This window comes from Dermacentor albipictus, chromosome 8 (genome assembly GCF_038994185.2).
Source record: "Dermacentor albipictus isolate Rhodes 1998 colony chromosome 8, USDA_Dalb.pri_finalv2, whole genome shotgun sequence".
NCBI lineage: Eukaryota > Metazoa > Arthropoda > Arachnida > Ixodida > Ixodidae > Dermacentor > Dermacentor albipictus.
The window spans coordinates 116,839,844-116,863,412 of NC_091828.1; the positions used below are offsets into that span (position 1 = coordinate 116,839,844).

Sequence of the window (23,569 nt, forward strand, 5' to 3'; positions counted from 1 at the left end):
GTGCCACTTGCAATGTACCGCTCTATAATGACAAAAAAGGATCCCTTAAATTTCTGCGAAGCTGAGTACCCACGTCACATGGGTTCCTCAAGGGCCGCATCTAGGTGCCTTAGCAGGCTCTGCCCCAATTGCAGTGGGTAGGTGCCACTTTTCAACGAACGCCTTTCACACCAACGCTTTAGCGAGCTGCGCCGTGAACACCCTGGGTATGAACCTCTCGCCAACTTGGGTCACTGATTATGTTACAATGAGCGTGTGACAATCGAGGGAAAAATTATCAGCGGTCGCTGGAACCGGCGCGCCGCGCTTCTGGTCTCGGAGGCCTTGTGCCGACTTATCGGTAACGCCACTAGATGGCGCAGCGTGCCCATAAAGAAGCGCGAGAGAGGAGCCCGGTTGCCGCATGACGCGATACACAGCGTTAGCATGCACCGGTGCGCCATGCATTTCGGAGGCCACCGTAGGCTTTGCGGCGGCGGCGCTAGAGGGCGCCGAGTGTTCGTAGAGAAGCGCGAAAAAGGAGTCCAGCTGCAGCACGCGCCTCACATATAACTCGTTCCGAGCGTGGCAATAGGTCGTGTGCCTATATTTTCTTAATACTAACGCAATACCATCGACTGTCATTGTCAGATTGGTTCTGCCAGATCTTTAAAGATGGCGGCTTCACACCGTGATCACAGGCCCTGTTCACACATAAAAAAACGTACTGTTACATCAAACAAAGTTTATAAATATCGCTGTGATTAACGCCCTGAAAAATAATTCCGACATATATAGGAAATCTCGACGTAGATATTTACCTCGTTAGCGCTTAATTGTATAACTGTAAACAGAGAAATCTATTGAGTCAAGCTGAAAATCCCTTCGATTCTCATACTGAGCTGAATACACGCAAAATGTGTATTTGATTTATCTTCTTGAATTTCTAGTGATGTTTTCTTTATTTAAGAGAGAAATAACAGTACCAAATGAAGGAGGCTAAAACTCGATCTACGTGAACACAGATTTTACAATGAATTTCCGCCTCTCAACTGTACGTAAGGTCGCAACTGGCAGTGTTCTCTTTTATAAAATAGCCCTCGAGGTCTCAGGCGCATCGCCGATGCTGTTTACTTTCTTTTGTGATAAGCCGGAGTAAATGCTGATGAAGAAATTCAAAAGAAGATGGGATCCTGACACCTTGGTTCTTGGCAAATTGTGTCGATATTTTCCACACAACACATTCAGACAAGGTAAGATGCATAACAATTTTATGTCACCGTGTGGTCTTGTAAACTATGCATTTATTTTCAAGCAGGTAGCGAACAACACATAGGGACTCGAAGAACGGTTGTCTTCATTTGTGAGCTAGCACTACAAAATATGACTAATTATTAACGTTCTGTTTAAACCACTCGTCTAATTATTCTACTACTAAATGTTCGACTGAAACTTTTCTTTGTCGAGCCTAAGCGTGCGATTTAACAAATTGAAAAGAGTCGGATGCAATGTTCGATTAGATTATATACGTATGTTTCTACTTCATTGGCACATTGCTGGCACGTTGGCAAGTTGAAGGCGATAGCCAAGCAAGCCACAGAGATGACATTGGTGAAGACTTTCCGCTCTCCCCGATTCAGTCTGAGTGCATAGGCAATCTCTTTTCCTTAATACTGTTCTTCATATGAACGACCAATAATTGCCTTGATTCCTTTTCTCGCAAAGTCGATTGGTTTACCTGGGGCTCGCGTAGCTTTAAAAAAAATACGCTTATTCCGGTCGGGAGATTCCACTTATCAATGAGCGCATATGTATTACTTCATAATTTTTCCCTTACATATAGGTCGGGGGTATATATGTAAGCCCTTATATTGTGCCCTTAGATTTACCCAGAAGTAAATTGGTCATCTGCATCTCTTCGTGCCACGCAGTTACTGGTTTATTTTACTACAATATTGTTTGCTTTGATCATCATGCCTGGTCAATATTCCACTAACAAGAAGCGCGCGTAAAATTACACCATATCAATAAAATTTTCTTACGTAGCTTCATGTTGCAGATGGGCGGCTTCTGTGGCAAAAATTACGTGTTACTTTCAGGAAACAGTGTTACAAATAACGATTCACCTGGATAAAAACTACAATTCGTAGCGGCCGACAGGTATCTGCCGGCGCACCAAAGCAAGTAAACCCATAAAAAATTTTACTGCACTGACTTTCTGCGACAAAAACTGGATTTCCGCTAGCATCCACGCAACGAACGCGCGTTCGCTAGCAGATGACGCACTTGACAACGACAGCGAAATTGAAGACTTCATGTTGCATAACCCACGCATCCAATATCAATACGTAGCGAAAAAAGTGTCAATATAAATTTGCAGATGAAATAAACCCGCATTACAAGAGCGTACGCGCGCAATCGGTCTCAGCGTCCGCGTGCGAAATTTCGTTGAACCTGCCGCGAAACGCGTCTCCGCCCCAACCACAGTTCGCTGGCAGCGCCTTCGCACAATTTTTCCACACGCGGCACTTCAGAGAAAGAGCGCTATTCGGTCCACTTGACCACAGTCAAGTACAGTGCTGTTCCACGCATACAGTTAGTACGGTTCCATGCATTGAGTTTCTCACTATATTACCTAGGGGGAACTCTGGCGCTGCTGCGTTGTAATATGCGTGAATGAAAACCTTTATGAAGACTGTACTTTAAGAATGCGTCATTTGTGTAGTCGTATCCACGTGTTAGACGAAGCTTCTTACAACACCAGCCAACACAAGCCTCGGAAACGCGTATACCATCATTCCAATGACAGCACAGCGCCCCTTAGGAATCTGCCGTAGACGGTGGCGCCAGATTTCCATCTAGGTGTGCAACTCTATGGTTCCACGTTCGAGGGCGACTGTAGTGTCGTGCCTCTGGTGTCCTCTGGTGTCATAAGTAGGACTCGCTACCATTGTTATCTGCGATGTCCGCATGATGGAGTCACGACCTCAATGTCTGTGCGTTTGTATGAATTCAATTGGCCAATGAGGTGTGTCCGCGCCACCTGTTCACTATCAAAGGCATTGGTACTACCAATCAGGTCTGATCACGCCACCTGTGTGATAGCGAATGGCATGATGGCACCTGTCCTTGAAATGTTATATAAGTCGAATAAACGCCATGCTGGCCAGACCCCACAGACCCTCTCACCACGTAGAAGCGGCTCCGCCAACCTGACTGCGTCATCCTCTCGGACGCTAGGCCTCTCCGTCGGCGGCTTTGGTTGCAAGGCTACAGAACGGCGACGAGGACTATGTAGAAGAACCTGCCGTGCCTCAGCTTTCGTAAGTGACAACGTTACATATCTCCGTCACTTCATTTACTGCTTCTGCGCATGCCTACGAGGTCTCTTCGAACGCTTCGGCTGGCGTCGGCCTAAGCCTTCTTTCTTTGTCTACGGCCATCTTTGGCGACGCCATATTGCCTTGTTCTCGCGGCTTCTTTAACCCTACTTCTGCGTATAAGCTGAAGCTTGACATCTCTCTTCGCGTTCCTGCCTCCCTTCCTCAATTTACCGAAAGGGCTTCCGGTTCTGTGGATGCGATGGAAAGTAAATTTCCAGGTACTACTGAAGGTGGCCGGCGAGAGCGGATGGGAGGACATTCGACGCCGGCCACCCGGCCACGTTGCCCAGTGCTCTTAAAGGTGTCTAGACACCAAATTTATAGTAAATTGTCTTTATCACAAGCTTTGCTCGGCAACAGGGAAAGCTTTCACGAACTATGATTCTCAGCAGACGTGCGAAATGGTACATTTATTCCAATTTTTCTCGAGCAGAAATGAAACGCGGCTCCCTTCACCGGATTCTTCGCGATATCCATAATAGAAACGTCATTGCTGAGAGCAAAATGGTCTGGCGTTAAAGACCGTGATGGAGACGCTGATGAGACGCATTTCCAGAGCGGCTGCACGTGATTTTACCAAAGCACGGCTGGAAGACGCAAGTGCGCGTTGCCACCTATGCAGTTCGCGGCGTCGAAAAGCATGGGCGCAAGTGTAAAATTGAGACTACGGTGAGTCGCACGGAAGAAAATATATATATAGGTGGGCGCGAAGCATACCGAAACGCGTTTGAAGCCAACCTGGTGGCCCAGCACGTCATCGCGCATCAAAATGCGCGTTTGGTTTTAGCGTTCCCGCTGAGCAGGCGGCAGGGCAGCCGAACGAACGCGTACTGAAAAAAAAAAAACTACTGGCGTAGCTACTGGGTACCGAACGTCTCGGCAGAATCTCCGTTCTAGCTCCGTGATCTCGATTCAAGAGGTCACGTGTTGGACCACCACTGTGGCCTCACGGAGCGTTCGCTTGCCAAGGCTCGCTGCGTGACGTAATGCACCATCCTGTATTTTTCTACCCTCCATGACGCGCCAGTTTGCTATCGTCAACGCTTTGTTAGTCTATACGGGGCCTCCGCGACGTCGTGCGCTTAACATTTACGTCGCTCAAAAGGTTATTCTTCACCCCTGCTCTTGGGAATATTGAAACGAGAAACTGTGGGGTGGAAATTGAGTGATACTTGATTATTGCGTACACGATCGTACATCATTGTGTTCCCCTAAATGATGTACCAGTGAAAAATTGCCACCCGAGATTTTGATGTCTGAACTCTTGGACATCGCCAGCGTGCCGTTTCTGAGAGGCAAACAAGGTGGAAATGGATTTTCCTGAATCTTTATGTTCCGTGCCTTGCAGACTTGTTCCCGGTTCTTGTCTACTTGTGGATTTCTTTGCTGCAGTGTACCTCTGCGATTATCCTTCCCCGATAGTCCCGGACAGCCCGAGGTGGCCCTTTCAGCCAATAAGCGTTACGTAAGCAGCGTCTCGCGCAGTCCGGGGCTGCCGCGGCGAAGCATAATCGAATAATTTCGAGTAAGAAATGGCGGTTGGCAATTTTGTACTTACCGAGATAGAACAGGCCTGCCAAATTTTAGTTTGCAGGAGATTGGGACGCTTAGCCAGTTTGCCTACGCTAAATATTTTTGCAACAATTGAAGTTGAGCTAGCAGAAGAGAAGGCGACCTCGCATGGAAGGAACAAATAACCAACGGCGATATTCTAGGACTCTATAACTTTCAGAGTTACTTTATTTTCGCGAGATTTCGCGAGAACGCAGTACCGGATGCGTCGTCGCTTCCTGCTAGCCGCAGCGTTTATAGCACACTGTTTTAATACAGTTGCCGCACTGCCAGAACGGCGTGACCCGGGACGCTGTATGCGCGTCCCGTTCTAGCGTCGTACGTTGAATCTCGCGTAGCAAGCCCTCGTGGAAAGGGCCGAGGCGGCGACTTCAGCCAACGGAATTCTGGAATTAGAATCCGACCATCCTTTTCCTAACTCCCCTCCCCTTTTCCTGTTAGTAAAATCTTTTCATCATAATCGCGAATTGTAAAGTATCTTCCACACAGATCGGCTGAGAATAGCGGAGTCAGATGCACAACAGAAATTTTGTGGGGGAGTATGCATACTCTTCTCAAGACTTGTTTCACGTTTATATTTTCCCCCAGTAATATGGCTCGTTACACCTTTGGTCACTCGGTCGATGTTCAGTACCACCGGTGGTAACGCGGCGTGAACTGTGCGCGTAATTATTTTGAAATGTGTTGCCAGTGTCTAGTGATGCAGAACGTTTCTGTATCCTGCGTTCACGTGCCGGTGCTTGACTGTATAGCGCGTCTAGTTGCACCGAGGAACGCTGTTTCAAGGAAGTGCGCGGTGCGACAGTTGCTTTCCAGCTCGCTGGAATATTGAGTGGGCTGATGCCAGCGTCTAGTTCGTCTTATGAGCTATCCAACCCACCATAGCATGAGCGTTTCAACAAGAATGGAAGCGTAGAAGTAACTAGAAGCCACCGGCCACCTTCCAGTCCGTGAAAGTGGCCGAGCAGCGAGACTTGTGTTAGTTACACCGAGTGTTACACCATGCAAGTCAAACTTCGCAAGCAGTCTATGCGCCCTATAACGTAAAACTATTCCAACGTGTTTTTATTCCAATCTCCTGACGTCAAATTTGCGTAACCGCTGACGCAAGCATCGGGCGGTCATCCGCAGGGTTGTCTGAACAGATAATTAAACGTGCTCCTCGTTCATAGGTCACTTCTGTTTGCTTGAAATAACGTTGCCTACGCTGAGCGGCTTTTCTTATCTAATTGGCTGACAAGAGGCGAGGAGCACGCTCAATCAAGTGTAGAGGGATTCGATGGGGCCGAGCCACTGCACTGAAAATCGATAACCGGATGAAGAGGGTGGTGCCGGCGTCTGCGTTTGGTCCGCTTCCCCTTACTTAGCTTGAGGTGGCTGGTCGAAAATCAGCGTGTGCAAGTCATATCAGATGGGGAGCGATCGCGGTCTTCGTGACGTCGCGTGATAGGTGATGTAGGGGTGCTCCAAAAAGCTTTTGGCCAATCGAGGAGGGCCAATGACAGAAATCGGATGGAAAAGTTTGGAATAGCTGAATAGTTGAATAGTTATAGCACCCATACTCTTGGTCTTCCCATAGTTGTAGCTGGGATGGAATGTGCGGAACCACTAATCCAAAGCTCCGTGTATTGGGCGCTGCAATCGTTTTGACGATTGGTTGGATTGATTTGACGATTAACGTGGCTGCCGGCACTTCTTCGGAAAGAAGTGCCGGAAAGTGGTAACTCCAACCCCTTTCCCCTTGCTATTCTCCCTCTAGTTCACGTGGCCCCTTTTAAGCGAAGTCCGACCACGACGGCACAGCGGGGGTGCGCATAAACAGCTTCGCTGTAAAAGGCAGTTTCGCTCGAAGGCGAGTATTGAAAGCGATAGGAAGTTTAGCAATGCGCTGAAGGCGTCACAAAACGCGGTGAACGTTGAATTAAGCTTGATTCGTATCCGGCACACGGTATCGTATGCGCACAGCTGCTCTCGTGCGCGAGTTCAACGCTTATTCCAGATGCTGCGAAAAGCCGGCAAAGCCGATAGAAGGGAGCATGATGGTGTGCGTGCTTCGCGCGTCCATTTGGCCTCGTCGTCTTTTGCGCTGCTAATTGCGCGTCTCTGGAGACCGCGCGGTGAGCATGCGCGTCGAGGGGCCTGCGGGGTTCGCGCTCGCCTCGAGCGTCCGGCCTGCCAGCGTTCTTCTGACGTGGCCAGCGAACGAGCATGAACGACCATGGACGCGTACGGGTCCTCACACTGGCTGCGTCGGCTGTTCCGGGTTGCAGGCGAAATCCGACGAGGGTACGGAGATCAGACTACCGATGAACACTTCGGTTATGAGAACAGGGACAGGCAAGAGACGCAGCTTCGATAACTTCGACTGGTACTGAGGGCGTCACGGTCCGACAGATCAACGTACACATTGTGAGGATTTCTCTTCGCATATATGCCTCTTGCGTGACCATGAAGGTGGTCGGTATATCGTTTTTTAAGAGCGAAGGAAATTACGTGTCCTAAACGCAGCCGCTGTGACTGCCACTTCGTCAGGGAGAGATGTACTCGCGACTTGACCGGAGTCCTTCGGTGGTTGACGCTTGAGTTGACGCATGAGACGTCGTACACATGGCGTCGTCTTCGTAACCCGGTTGGTAGTTATGAGACTGTGAGGCTTTGTCTAAGTTGAATAACTGAGACGATAATGGACTTGGAGTTGTTTATGCATGCTGGTGAAACATTCAGACACGTATGTGTACCCACGTAGCACAGTCTTCAAAACGTCGTATTAATGGATTCAACGTCTTAAACAGGTTTTTGACCAAACTCGACGCAATAAAAACGTCGCAAGCAGGATAGCTTGCGATAGCTTGCAAAGTGTTGCGGTGAATTCTACTGTGAGCACAATGTATACAAATACATATGTGCAGGAACCACCGTCGATGAATGTCAGTACAAGCGAATAGCCCGAACGAGCGAGGGAACGAAAGGGAGCGAGCGAAATATAGTTGGCTAGAGATCAAAAGAACGAACGAACGTGTTCCTTGCCCATCAACAGTATACTTGCGACCGACCACTGACCTCTTATCAAGCATGAAAACAGCCGGAGAAAGTAAGCTATTCGCTTTAATATTCATGGGACTCAACGGTATGGTCTTGCACGCTTGGGCGCATAGCTTGGTGTGATCACGCATTGTGAGTCGCGCCGACCGTTTAACCACCATGATGTGGCACTGACGGCGTCCGAAATGAAAGGCCTGCGAACTGCACAACGGGAACGACCAGCTCACTGCCCCAGTTTGAGTCGGAGCGGCATATCTAGCAAGCGAGCAAGCGCGCGAAAGAACAGAAGAGAGGGCGGCGTCTGGCTCAGCGCGACATGATCCACAGTCGATACACAGAAACGCACACGACACGCCGACGCGCACACCAAGCGCTCACGGCGGCGCGGCGGCGCATCAACAGACAGGCCGTCAACCATGCCGTCAACGCAATCCAACCATCCAACCTTACGCAAGGTGGCGATACGATACCGTCATCGCTAGTCATCACATCGGTCACATGACCAAGCGTGCGGCGAAGGCCGCTGTGGCTGCCGATGGCTGCCGTGTGAAAACTGTCTGTATAGTTCCGCTATTGGGCTCGTTGGGGCCATCATTTCTCGGTTTTCGGTTGCGCTGTCCGTTGTGAAGCAAGTATTGTGCTTTATTGTCGTACTTCGCACTACGTGTGCAGCGATTTGTGTGATTTTAATTTGGAGAGCAGCTGAATTGTGGCCAAGGCTGCCTACCGTGTGAAAGCGGTCTGTGCATAGTTCACGCGTGCGAGCAGTCGTGTGTTTCTCTGTTTTTGGTCGCGCTGTCCTTTGCCAAGTAAGTATTGTGCTTTGTTGTCTTACTTGGCACTGCATGTGCAGCGATTTGTTTGTATAATCTTGATTTGAAGAGCAGCTGGAGTTTTTCATTCGAGAGCGCCAAGTGGAGGGCACTAATTTGCTCTTCAAGTATCATTGTCATGTCGCTATGGCCATGTGACAGCATTTTCAGTGGCGTTGTTATTAAGGCGTTAAGAGCAGTATTAAGATGAAAGTTCGAGACGAAATGTTGCTTTTGTGTGCCTTGCATCGGGATCGACCGTCATGCGTGAAACTAGTAGCAAGTTTTGCAGGATGTGAAGAAAGGTGGGAATGCCAATTCTGCGCACATTGTCAATATCCTCTAGACACCAGTCGCTGTGGTATTTCACTATTCCGTTTAGCAAGAATGTTGCAGACGAGAGAACTGACAAACGGGCTCTTTGTTAATGTTCATCACGAGTACGGTAGCGCAAGACATGAGGTGAAGTGCCCGTCGTATTTCCGTGCCCTCCGTGCCTTGGCCTACAGCGCACTCGTATAGAATATTGTGTGAACTACACCGTGCTATTATCGCTTGCGATTCAGCCTCGATTGTATTTTGGCCCATTTTATCCCACGTGACTGTTATTTCATGGTCTTAGGAGGAACTTTGTCTCATACGAGTCGGCCGAATTCGATTTTCTTCGGCGCCTCGGAATGTTAGCAATAGCTTTCGCTGCTTCTGAAGCTATAGTTTTCTGTAGTTCGCGATCGGATACCGCATGTACTACTATGTATAACTCCCTAGTGGATACTGCGCTCGTGAGTCGTGAATCCCCTTGGCGTAATATATCCTGTTGCTCCAGATAGTCAGTATATTTTGCTGTTTGTGACTGGTGCCGGTCTCCGCGCTGCGCGGCCTCGACCGAGTTCGTGCGTGTGCCATGTGTAAGCATGGAGTTTCGGAAGCGCTCGCGCGGTTTTTTCGATTTGTGCGCTCTTCGTGCACTTCGCGCAGCAGGGTATCCGCTGTTCTTGGTCCTTGTGTGCAACAAATTTTCCACTCGTACGTCAAACGGAGGAGCCTCTTAGGCATTTAGGGATGTCGGTTCATTAAGTTGATGGCTAAAAATACATAGCACTTGCTGCTTTAGAGTTCATGTAATATTGCCATTTAATGCCGCAGAGAGCTCTCCACATGCCAGTTACGAGCACTCTCGTTAATGCGCTGGTTTCTGGCTTGGAGAGCGTGCTCTGCCTTCTCTCGCCGATCGGTGCTGGCATGCGTGGCAAGCAACTGTCAGAAATTCTTCCCATGAAGATAGCGCCGCTTCGTGATTGACGTACCATGTCCTTTTGTCATTTTTGTCACAGTATTGATTTTTGATCGTATGTGTCGTTACTCATTTTTGTGTTCTTTTCAAGCTTCTAGATTATTGGTAACATAGCTTGTAGGCAGATACCATGTGATTAAAGTCGCATTTTCATTCTGCTTCTTGCAGTTGCTGTGACATCAATTTATAAATAACTCTAGTATATTCATCTCATAACATGTGCTCTTTACTGGGCAAAATAAGAAACTTTAGCACACTTCGCGTTCTTGCTGTTCGTGATTGTATGCGTACTTACCATTTCGCTTATGCATGTCCTAGCCATTGTGGATCAATTTCCAGTTCCTTGTTTCTGGTAGCCTTAGTGATTCTTGATGTGCTTTTAATTAGATGTACCTTCCATTTCTCATATATTTTGCATAAACCTTGCATAAGTACTATTTTTGCAATAAAGTGTTGGTTTGTGATACGCTCGTTTCATGTGCTCTTCGCACAAAAATCCTGACCTGACCGATTGTCAACACGCGCCCATTTCTCAGCGGGATGTCATTCCCATTTTGTATATAAACGTTGTTGCTGCACACCAAAGCGGCATTGCGAATTCATTTTCGTGGACATGCGTCAGGTGACTTGGTCGAGGATGCGTCGGCCTCTGCAGGCAACAGTGCTTGGCACTGCGCCAGGAGCTTAGTAGCACTAGACACCGGCGCTTCGATTCATTTGAAGCCGCGAAAACGAGCTTGATTATCGTTAACCTTTCAAGACTACTTCTAGATCAGCTTCTAGATAGCGTCTTAATTACGTTTAGAAATCGTATATGAAAAGCCCTGGCAAAGGAATTGTCTTTCCCAACCCCATGTCATGACCATCTTTTCGAATACGTTTTGAAGAGCTGTTCTAGACCTTCTGAAAAAAGTAAGCCGGGAATTAGTAGGCATATACGACGTTTTACCAGCGAAGTTGTCTCATTCATCTCTAAACTGTTTCTTTCGTCTCGGATAAACGATATAAAAACGTTATGTATTTCTTCTGTTATAGGTAGGCAGCCCTAGTCAAGCAACAGAAGTTCAATGCTGGTTTCTAAAGACAGGGAAGGCGAAGTGAAATTGCGTAAAATATTGGTTTTGGCATGATTAGAAAGTGCGGCAAATATTTTCGATTCCGCAAATGGGCATATGGAGTATGGAGCGCCTCCAATACCCGTTCCGACTAAATTGATTGCCGTGCATACTGATTCCAGTTTTGCGCGCAAGTGTATACATACATTTAAAAGCATGCAAATTAAACCAGGCAACTCTCTAGAAGTCCTTGGCGCGTGTCTTATGCACTTATTTGTACGGGCGCCGCTTACGGTTGTTAAGCTTAATGGCAGTGTCTCTTTTATCGTAGTTTAACGTCATCCGCAGTCTTGCACAGCTAGCTGCACGTGCATACCCATTCACGGTGGCAAACATTTCAGCCTAGTTTGGCACGAAATGAGCATGGCGTGAAGATCAGGCGCGGAACGCCTGAAAACTCGTCGGAAGCTTCGGAGTGCTTGCTATAAGCCATATCGACGCGGCTCGCATTTCTCAGAACGCGGAAGCAGACGCATCCGGCGTCAACTAACGACTACATGTTTTTTCGCGCATAATTCGTAGTGCAGGTAGCCACCCTTGATTCCTATTGTGTGACCCTTCGTTAGCCGGAAGAGTGCCGTCGCGCTTGCGTCATCTCTGGATAGAGGCGCACATTCCGAGTATGAGAGCAGAGGAGCTAGATCGTCTTCCCAAATGGTTATCACGGCATCCGTTAAAGACAGTCGGCACGCATTTCAAGGAACAACGAAGGACCCACACTGCAATCAGTTCATGTACTTTCCGCCATCTTGAGCGCTTGCGAAACGTCGGTTTATTTTGATCGATATTACCAAGGCAGTCAGCATATGGGTTAGTAGCGGTCAAACGGGCGTTCCACCTGCTGTGTAACTGCGCTAAACGCGTTTTGCTACCACCGCGCGGTTGTGTTATGAGGCGCCACCCGCGTTGCAACGGCATACGGCGCTCTCGATTTTTTAGAGCACCGCTCTTGGGTGCCCATTCCTACGTTTGGTATCTTGTCTCAGTCTCTGTGTAAAATGCCCAACTTATTCACGAACGCTTCGCGGCGAAAGCTCGCCCTCGCGCGCGTCCACTTGGCTGGCATTTCCGCCTTGGTAGTCATCTTGTCGGATTTTTTTTCATGCGAAGCATACTAGCCGCACAACCACGCTCTTCCTTGGTGCGCCGTGCGCGGCCGCGTAGCTACCATATGACGTCATGACAGCTGCAAAAGCGGAGGCTCAACTCGCGCGCTCGCTTGCGGCCTCGTAGCTACATAGCCGGGTCTCAGCTCGTGCGCTCGCCTGCATGAGTTGTTTCTTCGTCTAGCCGAACCAAATATAGCCAAGCAACAGCAGTTCACCAGGCTAAACAGTGGTTCAACAACTAAAATAAAGGCTAGTATGCTTCGCAATCCTGGGCTTAACAGCTAAGCCACAGCCATTTTTTTTTTCAGGCAGCCAGCTAGAGCACCGATATTTTGTCATCTATGCTCGCGCTGAGCTCCGACGCGTACGATATGTAGCATCTGCGCATGCATGACGCGCGTGGGCGGCGATCTATCGCGTACCGCCACGCGTGCGTGTAGTTAGACCTTAACCGGCAAAACGAACGCGGAGCCGCAGCTGGGGACGAAAGACGGTGGGTTGCTCTCTGGAAAAGCACCTCGTTACTAGAGGGAAACTGAAATGCGAAAACAATTTCTGTCCTACCTTGCTCTGTAATTCACAGGAACTTTTTCCTGCATGCCTGGCGCCATGGTGTACATGTACTGCACTACGACTAACCGCGACAGCACCAGGTTTTTCTCTGTAGCTACAGGCATTGACGAAATAGCGATAGGCATAGAAATATTTATTTGTGTTCATAGAAATGTGAGCTAGAAAGAACGGAATGCCCTGCTTGAGTACCTTTATGCTCTGTCTGAAAACATTTGTGGATGTCTTCTTCCTTTGTTGATGTTATAGAAATCGACGAAGTGGGAAGGGACATCAAAATACTTTTATGCCTTGAAATGTATTTACCATTTCGTGTGGAAATCGATCGCAGAACACCTTTAAAAATCCCGTTTTCCATAACCCCTTTGCATGTTTATAGAACTAGATGTAGACAACACATGTATATGCACTACACATATGCACTAGACGTTGCTCACAATTGTTTGCAGGCCAAGTGGGCAGTTACGAATGCCTTGCAATTTTTTGGGGTGAATACCTCTTGTTCCGATGCTAGTTAATTGTATGTTGTGCTTGTCGTCCGACGTCGCTATGTCCTAGGCGGCCGAGTACGATGAGCCATGGGCATCAGCAGACCTGGGTGGGGACGATATGTTGCTTAGCTCCAAACAAGCTTGAGCAATTTACTTACAACACAAGTGAAGAATTTTGATTTGAGAATGGAGAGAGTAACAGTGCACACAGTGGGGTTGCTTACATATATCCTCAATGTGTGAAAGTTGAAAGTGGTCATGGTACGTGGCGGTTGGTGACACGGGATTGATGCCATTTTCTTTCCTCTGGCTTTTCTCATGCATATGAATTACTAGTGCTGCTTGTGTTTGTCTTTCGCAATATGGTGAAATTGCGAAAAGAAAAATGAGCAGAACGAAGTTTACAGAAATGCTTGCTCAATATTTTGATGCTGCCTGAATGGCCATATCTTTAACTTGCTAAGGCTATATTTCTCCGCGGTGTCCTTTGTACGAAACTTCGACAAATTCCTTGAGCAGAATTCTTTGTACTTAGACTAGCTTTGTGTGACACTCTGCTGGATGACATTGTTTCCTTTGCCTGGATCCTGTGCAGAGGTCAAGTACGTGAATGACCAGAACGTTGCGGCGTAGGCACATCGATTGGAGCGCCCTCTGTCCACCCGTTGTCGCTGTGAGTGGCGTGCTCTGCAGCTCTGCTCGTCGGACATGGCTGCATCTATGGCGACACCGAGGGTTAGTATCTACTACATTGATTACAGAAACAAAAATCAGACTTTTGAGGAGGTTTTTTAGCTTGGGCCCAACTCCAATGTCACGTTTTCAAACGCATGTAGAACACATTTTGCTCAGATAAACCGCTGTACCAATTTGTATTGAATCTGTTGTATTTGACAGAAAGCGTTAAACTTCAGTTGTTGCAGGAAGCGGAATCTTTATTTGCGATTTTCAGTTTATATATATATTGCCGAAAATGTGCACCATATGCAGATCGCCACCATACTGCACCATATACATATCTCACAGTTCTGTGACCTGCATCCGATAGAGCATCTATAGTAGGCACATTTGCTGTAATAGTTTAGAGAGGTTTGTTAGAAGGTAAATTCAACCAATTCTAACATACTTCACAGAAGTACATAAGTCAGTTTATTCTGATTTAGACTTGCTAAATGTAGTTTGCACAGTTGCCATATAGTTTTTCATTGTTCAGTTTTTCTAACCTATGCAATTAATTGCAATTATTAGAAAAAAAATTGAAACTGAAATCGAAATTTCGCATGAATAATTACTAGATTTTAACCTTTTTCTTTCAAACCTCAGAAAACCGTGTGTGGTGTTCGAGGAAAATTATTTCGCCTTTCCGATATATTTAAACAGGAAGCCCAGAGCTAAAGCTTTCTCTCAACCTTACGAGAAAATCTTCGGTGTGGATTTCACAAAACGAGCATAGCCAATGTAGTATTCAATTAGAGGCAATGAATGGTAATGTATTAAAATTAGGGAATGAACACAATTATGAAAGCCTGCATGCATAAGGATGCGCCATCTTGTGCAAAGAAAGGGTAATTAAATTTTGCAGGCCTCGTCCTGCTGTGGTTATAAATACGCCGTTCTTAATGATGATAACTGTTCTTAAGGATAATGGTTAGATGCGTTTTGACGCTGCAAAAATACTTTCACATAGTGCATTCTCGTGATGCCTAGTCAGTTTTTTTTACGTGCAGACTGGTATCTTTACATGTCATGCTAGATCTGGGTTTTGCGACAATGCCTCTTATTACAATTGGGCGGATGGATATAGTACGCTTCGCTGGTTACCGACGAGGATGCAAACCCTACCCAACGCATTCGCTCCAGATATGTCTGCTGCATGACTGTGTCTTATTCGTCTTGGCAAGAATCTTCCGGAATATTGACACCAATTTGGTGTTGACTGTTGCATCGCAACAAATGACGAAAAGGAACCATAAAGTGAGTTTCAAACACCCCAAAATTCATTGAACATCTATTTTTTACCATATGAAAGATCCCGAGGATACTCTTACTTTGTCCATGTGCAAGATGGCATGAGGATGGTGCTTCTGGGCAGTATTATGAAGTATATTTAACAGTGGTTATGTCTACGTTGTGTATAATGGATTAGGATATATCTTCATCCGCATCCACATATATCTTCATCCGCAGTGGTTAATTCCAATGACACATTCAAGCAATGACAGGGTGACGTATTCTTATCTTTATCACTCCTTTCATTTCTGAATTCTTTCGTGTTGTTCACATGTATACTACTCGTCCAACTCTCTCTAATGGTGTGTCAACTAGCTAGGTTTCGCTTTGGTGCGCTTAGCATTATATTTTGCTGAATACTGTGTGCAGGTGGCCTTCCTTGACGTTGCCAGGTTCAAAACTTCAAGGCCGCGACGTACACTAGCCATCCGCAGTGGAAATCAGTCGCGTGCTTCAAGGTCACGACCTCAAGGCGAACGCAGTCATCGGACTCTGCCTGCTGTCACCAGTGGTGAGTGAGCTTCTTGCTACAGTTAGCTTGGATCGTGACATTTTGATGCTAATCTTTCACGAAGTGTGTGTTCTCGCTTCATCGGGACTATTTTTACATGATCACAGTGAAGTAATCGCAGAGAAGCTTTGCAGGTGGGAATGCCACCCTCGGAATTGGTGACGGCGCAGTTTACGTTATTAATCAGTATAGAAGTGATGCTGTAATAAGTGTAATACATAAATGAATATACAGGAGGAGGTCCCAGAGCACAACGCTCTAAGGGAGCCTCCTATCAGGCACTAAAGAAAACGAAACATTGTTTAGCAGCAGAGAAGAAGAAAGCATCGCAAGAAAAAAATAAACAATAAGAGAGTTTTAGAATAGGGGCCCCAAACATTTTTGGGTCCCAAAGAAATAGCGTCGAAGCCAATCGGCATGCACGAGATGCAAACTGCATTTGGGTTTTGCGTTGGGAACGCTATTTCACTGACTTAGTGGGAGCCCCAATAGCGGCCCCAAAAGCTTTGCGTCAGCAAACATGGCGGCACCCATCGATGCGACGGCTCTAACCTAGCACCAAACTGGGTTCGATTCGTGGTAACGCATGAAGTTCGCTAGCTAGAAGTGACTGCGGTTATCGCTTTCTCTCATTTAGCGTGTGTTATGAATGATTCATTAGACGCTGCTAATACCAAATTCGATTGTGGATTTTATGGCTCGTAGGCCTAACATGGCTAAACTAGGCTGTTGAAGGCACGTAAAGTTGGGTTGCTCAAAACTAAGCACAACTATCTGCTGCTTACAGAATAACCTCTAAATTGTAAGTAAACGTGGATACATGCAAGTCAAAATTACTATTCCTATCATAAAATGGTATATTTTAATTATTTCTAATAGCTTTTCTTTGATGCCTTTGTGGTGCTGTCAGTGCAAGACGCTATCCGCAAATGCAAAGCCCTATTTTAAAACTCTTCCTTGCGTGCCCCAACGCTAACACCTGCAAAGCTCTTTGGGGCCCCAAACTACTGGGGCCCCAAACTACTGGGGCCCCTATTCTAAAGCTAATAGTACATGTAATAGGGAATCGTTACATAATTTTGATAATGCAGAAAATAATACAAAACGTACTGCTAAAGCAAGAATATATTACAATTTATAGAATATTGTTTACAGGAATATCAGGGAACTGAACAAACAAGTTTAAAATAGTAGCAACTACTTCCTACCAAAATATACTTTCTACCAAAATAAACTTCCTGCCAAAATATAGATAGTGACAAGGATTGTTTGAGTCGGGAGATGATTCCTTAATCATACGCTAGAAAAAGAAACTGCCCTTTGTCTGCCTTAACCTATCCGTATAAAGGTACAAAATTATTATATTGGAAATCTATTCGAGGTATTGTTAACAAGCTCAACTGCACTTAGTATGCTGCATGGCATACTCATATTGACTCATATGATTTGATGGTAATAATTAATATGGTTGACCAATTGTTGTGTGCGTAAATCTCGAAGTTGGTGAGAAGCGCTGGTGTGCAATAAATAGTGCTGGTGAAAGGCCAGCGTTGTATTTTAAGATAGACTTGGCGGTGACGCTTACTTGGAAGTTTCTGCACAACTTGCCACGACGTCAGCGATTTTGACAGCCTCTCCTCATGTCCGGTTATTTATCTATCGGTCGATATGACGGCAGGGATTTACAAAGGAGCCAAGGACTGGACATATCCAAGTTTCTAGGACTCTTATATTTCGCTGACCATGCAGGAACATACTTAGGAATTCGCGGCTTAATGCTCGCGTATTGGCAAATAGCAAGCAGCTATTAGCAAGTATTTTATTATTAGACTGTTGTTTTCCTAGTAATAAAAATAATAGCCTATTTCGTTAATACCTTGAACTAACATGCTTTAACTAAAGTTTAAGGACTAAGCTTCACCTTTAGGAGTGGAATGCTGTATCATTCAAAGAACCCCGGCTGCTTTTCTCACGTTTCCCGGCAATAGCAGCTTATGCAATCATAATATTTACCGTGGAACGATGGCGGCGAACACTATGCACAAAGGCGAGCGTGCAAGCTTTCTGGTAGAAACGCGACCTCCTGTGTGGGCTGCAGATACATGGAAGCTAGTGCCATCTAGGGTTGCAAGGAACCGAGCACAGCGTGCCACTCTATGAATGGTAGAAGCACAGGAAACTGTTTTCTGCATAACAGAATTATGTTTTCTCGTATATTCAAATTCAATTCGATGCTATCGTGTCTCCTGGTTGTGTTCATGTTGCATGTCACTATTTTCTGGCGCATCCTACTTTGAGGCAATTACCAGTAACACGTCTGCGTCAGGAAGGCCTGTGTGGTTGTGGTTCGGAATGATTGTTCGCTATACAACGTCGCCGACATCACATTTTATACGACACAGGGCCCTTAGCGCTTTCACGTTAAAACTCTTGCTCCCACATGACTGACTGCCTTGTGTGCCATTAGGCTATAACGAACATTACGAATATATTACAAACAAGCACTTTCTGCCAACTCACTAGACCTTCGGTGGGCCATCTTTGCTGCATGTGAATGGACGTGTACGTATAGGGCGAAAGTTGGTGTATTCTCAGCAAGGAAAGCACTTTGAGGCGGCTGCCGCTATTAACCGTTGCTGTTCAGCTAGGGGGCCTAGTAGAGTGCTCTAGTAGCTGTTCGAACTCATGTTAGTTCATGTGAATGCACCAGCATACGATAGTGTGTGCAGTACAAGAGTTTTCGAATGCACTATTATTTATTCAAGTTTGCTCAAACTCGTGCAGCGTCTCTCTCGCATGGTGACTTAAATAGTGATAGAGGCATTGCGTCCAAACGAGCTGCGCTATATCACCGGTGGCGTTAATGGCACTAAACAGTGCTGCATGGTGTAAATAGGTCACGCACTTCATTGTTGTCCTTTTTTACGCAGATTATTCCAGTGACAGAGATGCACAAAGCACAACACCGGCTGTGACGATCGGTTGCGTGCAGCACGATCGTATGTTTTCCTGTTGGCCCTTCCTCGTAATACGTTAAGTAAGTTCAAATAGCAATTTTTTTTAATATGCAATGTACCAGCTTGTGTTGTCTAACGTAAACTGTTAGAAAAGTAGTGAGGCTGTCTTTAGGATACTGGTTTACCTTTTTGAAACAATTTCTTAAAGGGACCCGGAAACGATTTCGACGATTTTTTATAAACGGACGGATTCGTTAGAGTAGGTCCTTCTGATCATTGACTGCCCAGAGTGCGTCATTGATGATTTTTCCACTTTTATGGTCAACAAATGATGTTCGTAATAGTTGGAATGTTAATTTGTTTCTATAAAACGAAAGTAAGAGAAAGAGAATGCACAAGAATTTCTCACTGCAACCAAGCACTTCCGACACACAGCAAGCGTCGTGTGCTTGTGTTAACATCGTGCTCTATTTTGACGAGAGCTCCGTGGTCAAAGTCGGTCTGTCTTTTCGCGAGCACTATGGTTCGACTTTGTTGCGTTGTGGACTGCAAATGTAGCAACTGGCAATGTGTCAAGGTGTGACATCGTGGCACAAAGCTCAACCACAGACAGTAGCAGTAACAAAAAGTATTCTTTGCTGCTGGTGTAAATTTTCGCAGAAGTATAATTGTTAACACATTGTTTTTGTAAATGTTTAAAATGTTTTACACTTGGTTAGAGCAATATTAGCTCTTTGTTAAGCTCTGCGCCAACGGGTGGCTGGACTGTGGAGACACAACAGGCAGCTCACGTATGTCTACGCTAAAGTTCCTTCATCAGCTTGAGTTTATGCCTCCACCATTCCGTCGAAACGCCCAGCTAGCTTGTGGTTACCGGAATACCAGACGTTTGGCGCTACAACAGAATGCTCACAATGCACACTGCTTCGATAGCTCTCACTTGGGGTCGACTGCCAAGCAGCTGGCAGAGAGTTTGGAGAGGCTTCGTGCACGCGCTCCTAGAGAACCAGAAGTTGACATGATGTGCCATGATGCAGAGGCAGTGAAGGCGGTGCTTAGCCCCAATCACTAGGCGAACGAAATGCATGGCTATGGAGGAGGGTAACTTGTAATCATACGTAGCTCTTAATATGAGACGTTTCGCACAAATTGTGGTGTGAATGTTATTTGTAACTGTACCCTACACATCTACAAATTTGACCGAACCGTTTCAGGGTCCCTTAAGGGAAATAAAGAGTAAGAGTAGCCATGTTTCTGTGATATTGTATTGAAATTAATGTTGTCACAAATAGATTAGTAGCTGGTCGAAATTTTTCTTTATGCTGCGGATATTGCAATGGAGCATTGATATGTTTTTGTTTGTGCCACGCCCTTTCAATCTCTGCATTATTAATCGTCTTGATGGGTTACTGTACTCTATCGAGGTCCTCTGCGCATGTCATGTGCAGAACCCTCGAAGCGCATTAACACTTTGCCGTTTGACACCCAGGCGAACTTCCAGTTTTTTTGCTTTTTGCAATCAACGCTTTTGCCAAAAGTATCTTAATTGCTGGACAAAGGTGTTCATTCACGAACGCTGGTTAGCTATCCTTGAATCGTAAGGTGGACGTTTTCAGCCTCAGCTTTTCTGCCACTCTGAGAACCTGATCCCTCAGTTTGCGAGAGTGGAATCTTATTATAATGATTGGTTTCTCTTTGTCCTTCGACGAAGTCAAGTTGTTTTTTATTTCCCCATTGTCGTCCTTAACTTTGGTTATTTCGCTCTTTAGTGTTTTTGCATTTCTGCTCAAAATGCCTCAAAGCGTTCATTGATGAAGTTCATTGCTTGTTTTACAGAGTCCAGCTCAGTTATCAAGCTCATTAGGTCGTGTTCATTTCATATTTCTCAAGTCTACCAAAGCCTTAGCAAGTTCTTTAACGGTCGTAGGAGCCTTTCACTCATATTGCGCACACAGTAGGGAGCAGTCCGGCAGCCTAAGTAATGATTACTTAAGTAACGATATTTTGTGCAGATCATTAAAGGCCATTCGATTGTTGTGGCTGCGTGGACTGCTCCTGTGTGATGCCGCTCTCAGTCAAGGAACCACTTAAGTACCCGGGTGGTGACGTTGGGGCTCATGAGGAAGCGCAGAAGCACATATTTGTCCGGCGCGTTCTTTCCAATGGTCAGTTGGATGGTCCTCCTTTCACTGCGTGACCTGGCAGAGTGACTAGACATAGGCGCTTGATGTAAGACAGTGACGGGCGCTCTGCACAGAATAAGTACTTCGTTAAAGGCTGTTCGATTGTTGTGGCTGCCTGTAGTGCTCCTGCGTGATCTTAACGTAAGTTAATTTTTAAAAAAGCCAGAAACCTGAGGATTATTGTTGGTTGTGTCCTCGTACCCCTAAAGGTATGCAGGAAGGGGAGCTTATACAGTCGCTAGCTACTTGCGACTTCATGAAATTGAAAACCCTGCTTTGCAGTCACTGGATTACAAAAGAGTAATTACTTGCTAGCGTCCTTCTGATTTCGCTTTATGTTGTGTCACGAGATTTAAATATTGATTGAAATTGCTTGTAATTTTCTCGAACGACTAGAGACTTGAAACTTGATTCATAATAAGGAAGTATACTTTGTTTTCTTTTCAGGTCATCGCCACTCGTTCTCGGGGTTTATGCACTGTTCTGTATTGGACGCCCAAACGGCATCTTTCCTGCATCTTCTACAAATGGCTTTTTCTCGGCGGTGGGCAATGCATCTTTTAAACCATATCGGTAAGTTCACAAAAAACATCTCCGACATAGCCTAAGCGCATGGCTTCGGACGGTATGTCCACTAACAGTTATGTCCGGATGCCCTGAGGGACTGCAATGACGCGGAAAAGGTTGTCAATTTTTATGTAACAGATGGCGCCACAGCATTTAGCGTCTGTCAGCACTGCACTGAAGGTTTTGCTTCAGAGCATGCATGCACCCTGCACTGCAGTCACATGGTGCCACTTGCTAGGGGAAAAGAGGCACAGAACAAGTTTAGTTGGCGCAAATAAGAGGATGCAAGAACACATACACAAGACCTGCGCTGTATATATCTGTTTAATTGTTTGGGTGTTTGTTTGTATATATGTGTTTGTGTTGTATTTATGTTTGCAGTTTCTATGTATTGTGTTCTTGCGTCCTTGTTATATAAGTCGGTTAAATATGCAGTTTCTATGGTTTGTGTTCTTGCGTCCTTGTTATATAAGTCGGTTAAATACGCAGTATGTCCCGAATTGAAGTACTCCTCTTTGAAATGAACCCTTCACTACATCAGTGGCCTCTCTAGGCCTAGCAGTATTAAAGCAGCGTATCTCCATAGACTAAGAGAACTAATTTGCGATTTTTTTTTGCTCGTGACCAAGAAAAAGAATTCGGGTAAATTAGGATCACAGCAGGCAGCTTCGGCAATAGCCCCGTTTATGTGAACGCGACAAGTGGCGCATCGCATCAGACCAAATTTCTAGCGCAACCCATCCATGGAAACGAGACGCTAGGATATTGTGTAACATTAATGCACCAGACAGGTCTGGATTGAGGAGCAAGTCGACTTCGCAGTGCATGTAAACGCGATCGCATCGCATGGGAATTTTGGAGAAGTGAATTTGCTGCGGATTTGCTGCACTTGCCGGACTGTGAACCGACTTGCCCGGTATGGTACTGGAAGCACTGCTTTGCCTTCGATGTGCAACATCGTGTGCCGCCACTATCACAATACGGGTAACGCACATGCATGCAAACCCTGGTGCATCGCATTACTCCTGATGCGCTAGGAAATATGCACCACTGTCGCATTCTTTCGCATTCATGTAAATACGGTTATCGTAATTTTTTTTTTATGCAAGCAAGCACGGCATACAGAGGGAGCGTTGCCGGAAAACTTAAATGGAGCTGAGAAAACTTTGCGGATGTGCTGTCATGGCAGCCGGTACTGTAGCGGCCGAGCAGCCTGTAGCAGTAGTCAGTAAAAGCGAACATTACAATGTTCACATACACTGGCAGAGGCCGTAAATGCAAATTCGGAGCTGCGTGATGAGGCTGCGCAGATATTCAGCATTTTCTCGGATCTCACGGTGTGTAAATTTGCAGTAGATTGAGAATGTTATTAGTTTTATTCAGAATCTTACTTCTTCTGGAAGGCCTAAGGGCTTAAAAATGCAGTTAAAGGCTTGTTGAGTGTAGATAGCATAGTTAAATGCATGCTCAAGGTCGCGATATTCTTGGTTTAATTTTTTGGCAGGACAAATTTTGGTATTGCCACTTTTTGTGTTACCTTCACATGAGGCACATGAGCCACATCATATATTTAGAAAAAAGAGATGAAAAAGAAGAATGTTGCGACTCGCACTGTAAACTAGACCCCACAGAAACAAAGATATCAGCTCCAAAAGCTGAGGAGAAAGACAAAAAAAAAAAAGCTTTTGAGAAAACTGCTGTTGAAGTTTCATCTTCTCCTTAGTACTCCAAAGGCAACACATTTGTAGTCTTTAGTGTGTTTTGTGGTGTGGATCTTCTTGAAAATATGGCCTCTTGTCAGGTGCGCTTTTGTTCTCTTTTTTCTGCATGGCATCATTTAGTTCAGCTCTTTAGAAAGCATGGTGCCTGGGTTTCATACAATACAGGGTGGCCAGTTCTGTTCTGTTATTCTGTTCTGCATACTCTACTAATAATTCTCCCCTGCTATTCCTAGAGCCTATGCCATATTCCCCC

General features: G+C 45.8%; 1 protein-coding gene across 22 annotated transcripts in view; it reads left to right on the top strand.

The window, feature by feature from the left end:
- The first annotated feature begins 3,084 nt into the window (after window positions 1-3,084).
- LOC135910341 (uncharacterized) overlaps window positions 3,085-23,569 on the top strand; it is a 91,069-nt gene continuing 70,584 nt past the window's right edge. For 7 of the 22 annotated variants that reach the window (XM_070524248.1, XM_070524247.1, XM_070524244.1 and 4 more), the window contains exons 1-5: window positions 3,087-3,302; window positions 13,963-14,102; window positions 15,747-15,888; window positions 18,819-18,925; window positions 21,476-21,601. The gene's annotated coding sequence lies outside the window, so the exon portion shown is untranslated. Of the gene's footprint in view, window positions 3,303-7,566; window positions 8,786-13,962; window positions 14,103-15,746; window positions 15,889-18,818; window positions 18,926-21,475; window positions 21,602-23,569 lie in introns of those variants that run through there. The other 15 variants (XR_011508095.1, XR_011508097.1, XR_011508098.1 and 12 more) reach the window with 8 other exon arrangements.